The sequence below is a fragment of the Rattus rattus genome, chromosome 3 (assembly GCF_011064425.1).
Source record: "Rattus rattus isolate New Zealand chromosome 3, Rrattus_CSIRO_v1, whole genome shotgun sequence".
NCBI lineage: Eukaryota > Metazoa > Chordata > Mammalia > Rodentia > Muridae > Rattus > Rattus rattus.
The window spans coordinates 211,095,306-211,103,628 of record NC_046156.1 but is presented as its reverse complement, the minus strand read 5'-3'; the positions used below and the strand labels follow the sequence as shown (position 1 = coordinate 211,103,628).

At 42.2% G+C, this 8,323-nt stretch overlaps 1 pseudogene; it reads left to right on the top strand.

Annotated features, from left to right (window-relative positions):
• Positions 1-2,084: 2,084 nt before the first annotated feature.
• On the top strand, positions 2,085-3,101 carry LOC116895702 (annotated as a pseudogene).
• Positions 3,102-8,323: the final 5,222 nt, after the last annotated feature.

The following is an 8,323-nucleotide window of genomic DNA, read 5'->3' as shown; positions in this document are numbered from 1 at the left end:
GACAAATGGGACCTCATAAAACTGCAAAGCTTCTATAAGACAAAAGATGCTGTCATTAGGACAAAGCGGCAACCAACAGATTGGGAAAAGATCTTTACCCATCCCACAACTGATAGAGGGCTTATATCCAAAATATACAAATAACCCAAAAAGTTAGACTCCAGAGAACCAAATAACCCTATTAAAAATGGGGTGCAGAGCTAAACAAAATATTCTCAGCTGAGGATTATCAAATGGCCAAAAAGCAACTAAAGAAATATTCAGCATCCTTAGTCATCAGGGAAATGCAAATCAAAACAACCCCGAGATTCCACCTCATACCAGTCAGAATGGCTAAGATAGAAAACTCAGGTGACAGCAGATGCTGGCAAGGATGTGGAGAAAGGAAGAGTCCTCCATTGTTGGTGGGGTTGCAAACTGGTACAACCACTCTGGAAATCAGTCTGGAGGTTCCTCAGAGAATTGGAGCCCCCACTACCTGAGGACCCAGCTATACCTCTCCTGAGCATATACTCAAAAGATGCTCCAACATACAACAAAGACACATGCTCCACTATGTTCATAGCAGCCTTATTTATAATAGCCAGAAGCTGAAAAGAACCTAGATGCCCTTCAACAGAGGAAGGGATTCAAAAAATGTGGTACATCTACACAATGGAGTACTACTTAGCTATCAAAAACAATGACTTCATGAAATTCATAGGCAAATGGAATGAACTAGAATATATCATCCTGAGTGAGGTAACCCAGTCACAGAAAAACACACTTGGTATGTACTCACTGATAAATGGATATTAGCCCAAAAGCTCAAATTACCCACACACAATCCACAAACCACAGGAAGCTCAAGAAGAAGGACAACCAAAATGCAGATGTCCCCACTCCTTCTTGAAAGGGGAAAAAAGATCCATAGGAGGAGTTATGAAAGCAAAGTTTAGAGCAGCGACTAAAATGAATGGCTCTTCAGAGCCTGCCCCACAAGTGGCCCATATACATACATCCACCAAAACTAAGATAAGATTGATGAAGCTAAAAAGTGCATGCTGAAAGGGACTGGATATAGATGTCTCCTGAGAGACATATCCAGAGCATGTCCAATACAGAGGTCAATGGGAAATGCAAATCAAAACAACAAATCATTGAACTGAGAACAGGATACCCTTTAGAGGAATTAGAAGGATTGAAAGAGCTGAAGGGGTTTGCAACCAAATAAGAACAATGCCAACCAACCAGAGCTTCCAGGGACTAAACCACTACCAAAACACTATACATGAACTGACCCAGGGCTCCAACTGCATATGTAGCAGAGAATAGCCTTATTAGGGCACCAGTGGAAGGGGAAGCCCTTGGTCCTGCCAAGGTTGGACCCCAGTGCAGGGGAATGTCAGTGGGGGGCAGTAATGGAGGTGGATGGGGGAACACCCATAAGGGGGATAGGGTGGGGAGGGGGGATTATGGACAGAAAACTGGGAAAGGGAATACCATTTGAAATGTAAGTAAAAAAATATATCTAATAAACAATTTAAAAAATGAAGAACTAAACAGAGAATTCACAGCAGAGTAATCTCCATTGGCTGAGAGGCACTTAACGAAATGTTTAAAGTCCTTAGTCATCAAGGAAATGCAAATCAAAAGGACCCAGAGATTCCCCCTTATATCAGTTAGAATGGCTAAGATCCAAAACTCAGGTGACATCCTCATGGCTAGGATGTGGAGAAAGAGGAACACTCCTTTGCTGGTTGGACTACAAACTGGTACAACCACTCTGGAAATCAGTCTGGAACTTTCTTGGGAAATTGGAAATAGATCTACCTGAAGACCCAGCTATTTACACTCTTGGGCATATACTCAAAAGATGCCTCACCATGCCACAGGGGCATGTGTTCCAATATGTTCATAGCGGCCTCATTTGTGATAGCCAGAAGCTGGAAACAACCCAGATGACCCACAATAAAAGAGTGGAAACAGAAAATGTGGTTCGTTTACACAATGGAATACTACTCATGTATTAAGACTGGGGCATCATGGCTCTCTGCTCCTCCCTGTTCCAGAGACAGTCGCATCTTCTTGTGCAGTGCCAGCCTCGTCTCATAGACAAGATGGTGAAGGTCGGTGTGAACGAATTTGGCCGTATCGGGCGCCTGGTTACCAGGGCTGCCTTCTCTTCTGACAAAGTGCAGATTGTTGCCATCAACGACCCCTTCATTGACCTCAACTACATGGTCTACATGTTCCAGTATGACTCTACCCACGGCAAGTTCAACGGCACAGTCAAGGCTGAGAATGGGAAGTTTGTCATCAACGGGAAGGCCATCACCATCTTCCAGGAGTGAGATCCCGCTAACATCAAATGTGGTGACGCTGGTGCTGAGTATGTCTTGGAGTCTACTGGCATCTTCACCACCATGGAGAAGGCTGGGGCTCACCTGAAGGGTGGGGCCAAAAGGGTCATCATCTCTGCCTCTTCCGCTGATGCCCCCATGTTTGTGATGGGTGTGAACCACGAGAAATATGACAACTCCCTCAAAATTGTCAGCAATGCATCCTGCACCACCAACTGCTTAGCCCCCCTGGCCAAAGTCATCCCTGATAACTTTGGCATCGTGGAAGGGCTCATGACCACAGTCCATGCCATCACTGCCACTCAGAAGACTGTGGATGGCCCCTCTGGAAAGCTGTGGTGTGATGGCCATGGGGCAGCCCAGAACATCATCCCTGCTGCCACAGGTGCTACCAAGGCTGTGGGCAAGGTCATCCCAGAGCTGAATGGGAAGCTCACTGGCATGGCCTTCCGTGTTCCTACCCCCAGTGTATCCATTGTGGATCTGACATGCCGCCTGGAGAAACCTGCCAAGTATGATGACAGCAAGAAGGTAGTGAAGCAGGCATCCGAGGGCCCACTAAAAGGCATCCTGGGCTACACTGAGGACCAGGTTGTCTCCTGCGACTTCAACAGCAACTCCCACTCTTCCACCTTTGATGCTGGGGCTGGCATTGCTCTCAATGACAACTTTATAAAGCTCATTTCCTGGTATGACAATGAATACGGCTACAGCAACAGGGTGGTGGATCTCATGGCCTACATGGCCTCCAAGGAGTAAGAAACCCTGGACCACCCAGCCCAGCAAGGATACTGAGAGCAAGAGAGAGGCCCTCAGTTGCTGAGGAGTCCCCATCCCAACTCAGCCCCCAACACTGAGCATCTCCCTCACAATTCCATACCAGACCCCATAATAACAGGAGGGGCCTAGGAAGCCCTCCCTTCTCTCTTGAATACCATCAATAAAGTTCCACTGCACCCTCAAAAAAAAAGAAGAAGAAGAAGAAGAAGAAGAAGAAGAAGAAGAAGAAGAAGAAGAAGAAGAAGAAGAAGAAGAAGAAGAAGAAGAAGAAGAAGAAGAAGAAGAAGAAGAAGAAGAAGAATGGGGCACCGTGAGTTTTGCAGGCAAATGGATGTAACTAGAAAATATCATCCTCAGTGAAGTAACTCAGACCCATAACGACATGCACGGTATGTACTCATCATTAAGTGGATGTTAGCCAAAAATAGAGAATACCCATAATACAATCCACAGAACTCAAGAAGGTTAACAAGCCAAAAGGCCCAAGTGACGATGTCTCAATCCCACTTGTGAGGGAGAAGAAAGCAATCACGAGGGGGCAGAGAGAGGGAGGGAAAAGGGAAGGGAAAAGTGTAACATGAGTAGGTATTGGGGAAAAACAGTTGTGAAGCCACAAAGGCCAGTAAAAAGAATGGAAACAGACAATCTCGGGAGCTTGGAGGTGGGGGAAACTTCTAGAATGTACTAGAGACCTGGAAGGTGAGAGACACTCAGAACTCAAAGGGAGGGATTTTAGATGAAATGCCCAGCTGTAGGTAGATTGGTCTTATAGTGTCCACCTCCAGTAGAAAGACAGGGCATCAACTGGAGGGATGTGATTGTGGTCTAGTGACAGGCCCAAATTGGGATCCTGCTCAAGGGGAGGCTCCAAGGCCTGGCACTATTACTGATGCTATGGTATGCTTACAGACAGGAGCCTAGCATGGCTGCTCTCCAAGAGGTCCAACAAGCAGATGCAAATACTTACACCTAACCAATGGACAGAAGCCAGGGACCCCTGTGTTGAATTAGAAAAAAAGCTAGAAGAAGCTGAGGAGGAGGGTGACCCCATAGGGAGACCAGCAGTTTCAACTAATCTGGACCCCCAAGCTCTTTCAGAGACTGAGCTGCCAACCAGGCAGCATACACTAGCAGATATGAGACCCAGGACACATATACAGCAGAGGATGCACCTAACCCTTGAGAAACTTGAGTCCCCAGAGAGTGGGGAGGTCTGGTGGAGTGGAGGTAAGGGGTGGGGACATCCTCTTGGAGATGGGGGAGGAGGAGGAGGAAAGGGATGAGGAACAATCTGAGGGTGGACCAGGATGTGGATAACAACATGGCTTAAAAAAAGACTAAAGAATAATAAAATAGTATTAAAATCATTCTGTTGAAAGACTGTCAGTAAGAAGAGAAGTTACATACCATGAGCAAACATTCCAAAATACAAGAAAGAATACACTTCTGAAGACCTCTGAAATGCAGTGCAACTGAAAGAGCAAAGAGTTTAAATTTTTAAAAAGCCCAAAATGAGAAAAATATTTCAAGTGATAATTAACAAAAACTCTCTAGCAACAAAGATAGCATAGATTATTAAGGAATTTCAAGTTAAATTCACACTTATACATAATTATATTCCATGAAATAGCTAAATTTTAAAGATATGATGACATGCAGTGGTGATGTATTGTTAGAACCAGTTGAGCTTCCACGTAGTGCCGTGAACACAAACACGGCTCTGATGTACTGAAAAAGAATTTAACAGCTCCTCTAAGGTCAAACATGCACCAACCGCATGTTTGCTGTTTCCACTTTCCCACTAGAGCTACTCAGTGAACTAAGAACTCATGATTTGAAAACAGAACATCAGCACACACATGAATGTCTACAGTAAGTCTACATATAATTGCCGAAATCTGGAAGTAATTCAAATGCCTGCCAACAATAAATGGATAACCAAGTGAAGTTACCTTTGAACAATGGAATGCTATTAAGCAATAAAAAGAAATGAACTCCGGACATTACTGATGAACGTCAAAGATATGTTGAGATGAAAAAAAATCAGCAGCATGCTATTGTATCATTTCATTTTTCATAATCTTTCTGCAAAGCTGGAGCTATGGAGCAAAGATAGCAGTCATTTCCTAAGGTTAGCCCCTGTGGAAGGTTTGAAGTCAAAGCACACGGGAGACTTTTGCAGTGGTGATATTGTTGTTTATTCTGATTGTGGCAGGACTTCCATTAATCAGTTTAAGCTCAGAACTGTGTATGTGTAGAAAAAGGCAATTTGGCCATATGTCAACAATAAAATGCTAATTTTAAGTAATAAAATGCTAATTCATTATTTTAAGTAATCTAAAGATTCTTAGAAATTGTTTTAAGCTCAAACAAAACTATAGAACTATGTCATTAAACTAAAAGCACCAGTACCCATAGGTAAATAGTTTTTTTCTCCTATTTTATGGATTGTGTGTGCTTTACTGTTTCCATTTAACCCCTGGACATGAATTGTGTTTTATTTGAAAGTTTATTAGCTACAGGAGTTGGGAGCATAAAGCTTCTTGTTTCATAGCTAAGGACTATTTTGTGGCTTACAGCACTAATATGTTTAAGTGGGTCCTAGGTATGTTTCTTTTGGCCAAAGTCAACTTCATGGGAAGGGTTTATTTAGTTCACTCATATGTCTCATTCATAGTATATCACGGAGGGCAGTCTGGGCAGAACTCAAACAGGAGCCATGGAGGAATGCTGTTTATTGACTTGCTCCCCATGGTTTGCTGGGCTTCTTGATTTACCGAGGACCACCAACTCTGTAGTGGCACTGTCCATGTGAGCTGTACCCTCTGACATTATTGACTGATATAAAAACATTTCCACAAATATGCACACAGGATAATCTAATGGAGGCAATTCCACTGAGATTTCCTTTTCTCAGGTATGTCTACGTTTGTGTCAAGTTGATTAGAACTAACCAGTGCAAACTAAATAACATATAGATTAAAAATTGAATGATTCCTTCAGCATTCTGAGCACTAGCAATTTTCAAACAGTAAATCTACACGAAAAACTGTGCTCATTGTGAATATGAAATTAAGATATTTTCGAAAGAAGATATTTTCAATAGCATATATTGTCAGTGATCTTGTGGGAAATATCCGTCACCAAATAGGAATGGAAAACCAGCTTTGAGAACAAGAACTAGATGATGAAACTCAAAGGTCTTAGGATTAAAAGAGAAACTGTTAAGTAGTTCAATAAAGATAAATGTTCCAGTGTTTTAAAAAAGACAAACAGCCTGTGGGAGACAATTAACTTACTGGAATAGTCACCTCAGAGCATGTGTCACTGTAACTATAGGGATGTGATCATGACAGGGAATGTGAAAAGTGATTCAGGGACTTGAGAAGGGGCCCAACCCAAAATAACACAGTAGGAAGTAGGGAAGGGGAAAGTGAGGGTCACTTCACACAGGGGATGATATGTGTATTTGAATAGTAATTGAATCTGAAATAGCCAAACAAGGAAGACCCCAGAAGAGTTCATCTCAACACCCTGCTGAACAGATGGCTTGATGGTGCCTAAGAACCAGGGGCCATGGACTAGGAGGGAAAAATAATCAAGTGACGCATATTAGAAATTTTAGCCGTTGCTATTTCAAACCACACTGAATTGGTGGGCTGTGTTCTGGACTTATGCAGAGACAAATGTAGATTTTAAAGATGAAAGGACCAAATTGATCTCCATGTAGAATATAGATTGGAAGGGCAGATTTAAAGGGAAGTCTTTGAATCTCTGATGGTGTCCTAAAATAGGTAGGAAGAATGAAACCTGAAAGAAGAAAACAGAATCAAGGCAGCTTGATAATGAGTGTGATAGAGAAGTGATGGGTCTGAACCCATCATCATGTCCGACAAATGTAAAATCAATCACATTCTTGATTTCATTCACCATGGCTCTTTAGTGCTTCACTGCAGTTAGGACACCAAACTGTAGCAAAATTAAGGGTATAGGCAAAAAAGTAGCCTTTTGTCCTGGACAATAATGCTGTTTCTTCTATGGGTTGAATATCGAGGTATATTTTGTAAAGAGAGGGGAAACAAACAGGAATGCTATTACAAGGGAAAGAGAATCATGTGGCTGGGAAAGAAGGTCTCAATTGTGCAGATCTGAAACAGAAGCTCTCCTTAGAGTTAGCTGCTAATTAAATAGCCTTAGAATGCTGTTGCTGGGTCACCAGTGGAGCATACCATGCAGTTGGCCAAGGTGCAATAACTCAGCCAAGTACTGTGAATCTCAAGAGATCATACTAGGTTCTAAACTTTGATGATGGTTCTTCACCAGAAGACATCTTCAGGTGAGTCACTGGGGCCAGCTAGGAATCCTCTAACTCCCACCTGCTCCATACACCTGGGCTTCCTGTATCTTGTGCACCAAGAAAACCCTGAGCTTCCTATATCACTGTGCACCAAGAAAATCCTGAGCTTCCTATATCATTGTGCACCAAGAAAACCCTGAGCTTCCTGTATCACTGTGCACCAAGAAAACCCTGAGCTTCCTGTATCACTGTGCACCAAGAAAACCCTGAACGTTCTGGTCTCCTTTATCAGGCTGCAGTAGCCAGAGGAAGGTCTGGATGTTTTCCCTGATTTTCTGGAATTATTGAAACAAAGGTGGGGAGGGAAGAATTATAGCAAGAAAGAAAGGTATGCTTGTAAAAAACAAGCAAACAATAAATAAATAAAACAAAAACAAAAAACAAGCTTTGAAACATTCAGATCATAATTTATTTTCTATATTCCAAACTATGAAGTAATACATGCCAGTCATATTTTTAAAAGGTGCATTTTCTCTTTGGTAACAACAAAAAAAGAAATCAGATGTAGACATTTGACTATTGCAATCAGGCAGTGAAAGCTTTTGTCTGGAGGATCCCCAACTGCTTAAAACTTTGTTTCACACATTAATGGCCTGTTTTACAAGGCAGGTCACGTCCCCAACTTAATCATCGTTACCCAAGTCTTGTTCGCTTAATAATCTCTTCTTCAATTATTTGTTTGTCGTAGAGGTGGGTATATTACAGTTCTGATGGCTACATAATCAATGAAAGGAAATCCTGATATTTATCTTGTCCCCAGAACAAATTAGTACTTTCATGTGTGGAATGCTATCATTTTATTTATGTAAATTATTAGAAACTTTTTAAAGATTTGACATTTCCC